The following is a 2,467-nucleotide window of genomic DNA, read 5'->3' on the forward strand; positions in this document are numbered from 1 at the left end:
ACGCGACATACACTTACTAACGGTTCATTGTGGCCGTAGTTTGTGCGAGAGCCAGGGATGAACAGGAGATTATTACGACGTAAATTTCGAGGCCTCACATTGAAATTGAGACGGTTAAGCAAATCGGGGCAGTCAATATCCGAGCGAATTAGATCGGCAACAAAGGTAGCCTTAGCAACATCGCGACGAACGCTTAGCAGGTCAAGTCCAGCTAGCTGACATCTACTTTCATAAGAAGGTAAGTTGTTAGGATCATTCCATGGAAGGAAGCGAAGGGCAAACCGCAAGAATTTGTGTTGAATTGCTTCAATTTTCTGAATGCCATTTTGGTAATATGGTGCCCAGATAATAGATCCATATTCCAAAACTGAGCGGACCAGAGAACAGTAGACTGATTTAAGACAATGGACGTTTTTGAATAATTTAGTTGCACGAAACATAAAACCTAGAGCGCGCCCAGCCTTTGCAGAAATGTAAGCGATGTGTTCTTTGAAGGTAAGCTTAGTATCCAATAAGATGCCTAAATCTTTGACTACAGTTACTCTATTCAATATTTGGCCAGACACTTTATAATCGTATGGCAATAGAGAGCGTTTTCGAGAAAATGAGATGACAGAGCATTTCGAAGCATTCAAAACCATTCGGTTGGTAACGCACCATGAGTAAAAGCTATCCAGTTGCTTTTGAAGAAAGATTTGGTCGTCTACGTTTTGTATAATATGAAACAATTTAAAGTCATCGGCATAAGATAATTTCTGGCATTCAATAGGTAGGTGGATATCATTCAGGTATAGTAGGAATATTAAGGGACCTAAATGACTTCCTTGCGGAACACCAGATGTTACGGCAAAAAATATCGATTGAGAGTCACCGATTTTTACTGCCATCTTGCGGTCATCCAAGTACGAGCGTATCCAATTCAGTATGGAGCCGGAAAATCCAAAACGTTCAAGCTTAGCAATTGCAATTTGGTGGTTTAGTTTATCAAATGCAGCAGAAAAATCTGTATATATAGCGTCAACTTGGAGACGTTGTTGCAGCGCACGGATGATTGCAGATGAATACACCATAAGATTAGTGTTTGTAGAGCGCTTAGAAATAAACCCATGTTGTTCCTCCGCTATAAAATTACGGCAATAGTGAGTAAAAAAGTCGAGTGTAATCTTTTCGAACAATTGGGAAACGGAGCTCAGAGACGCGATTCCACGGTAGTTGCAGCAGCTTGCCTTATTTCCTTTTTTGTGCACTGGAAAGACGAAGGATTGCTTCCAGCATTTTGGGAAGGTACCTGAGCCGAGTGATAAATTGAACAGGTACGTTAAAGGAACAGAAAGGCTATTTGAGCATTTTTTGAGTACGATTGCAGGGATTCCATCTGGGCCAGAATTGGTGGAGCATTTCAGTTTGGCACAGGTACTACTGGTTGTTTCGTTTGAGATGTTGGGATGCATGGTTAGTGATATGTGACATGGGACATTTGCGGAAGCCAGTTCTACTTGATCACTAGTTAAAGTTTCGGAAACAAAAACACTGCTAAATTGTTCGCGAAATAAGTCGCAGATACCTTGAGTGGTGTCAGCTGTATTATCACCGAAAGACATGGAGGTGGGCAAACCGGATTCTTTTTTCTGCTCATTCACGAACTTCCAAAACATTTTTGGGTTGCTTTTCAGACTTAGTTGCACTCGGCGTTGATAAGCTCGAAAAAGTTTTAGGTTGAGGTTTTTATAGCGTTTGTTGGCGGAAACGTAGTATGATCTGGTGTGAGCTGTACGATGCTTGTTGAACTTTTTCAAGGCAGATCTTTTTAGTGATTTGAGATGTCTAAGTCGATCATTCATCCAAGGAAGCTGAGGTACGGGTCGAAGTGTCCTTTTGGGTACAAATTGATCAATGGCGTACAGGACGATATGCGTAAAAACCTCAGCGGCTCTGTCAATGTCTTTATCGTCAAAAATGTCATTCCAGTCTGTTTGTTCAATGAACTGATTAAAGGCACGGAAATCTGCAGCGGAGTAGTCGTAAATTAGAGGCTCAGATATATCCTGGTACACTAGTTGTGTGCATTTCGTAATCGTTATTTGCAAAGGAGGGTGGTGCTTGCAAATCTTGACAAGCGGAGCTGGCGCGGTCGTGATCGAGCAAGAATTTAAGAAATCCGAGCTAACGAAGCATAAATCAAGGATACGATTATTCGAGTTAAACACTTCATTAATTTGGCAAACCCCGGCTGTGTTGTAGACATCAATCATATCGGATATACTGGGACGAATTGAAGAGTGGCTAACATCGGGATATAAATAGTTTGATGAGCTGCGTGTCCACCGTATTCCAGATAAATTAAAATCGCCTAATATGATTATCTGGTCATTCATCTGCAGTTGTGATACGACCCATAAGAGCGAAGCAGAATGATGAGCAATATAAGTTACGTCATTGATGCGATCGGGTGGTATATATAAAATGC

Source organism: Sabethes cyaneus, chromosome 1 (genome assembly GCF_943734655.1).
Source record: "Sabethes cyaneus chromosome 1, idSabCyanKW18_F2, whole genome shotgun sequence".
Classification (NCBI taxonomy): domain Eukaryota; kingdom Metazoa; phylum Arthropoda; class Insecta; order Diptera; family Culicidae; genus Sabethes; species Sabethes cyaneus.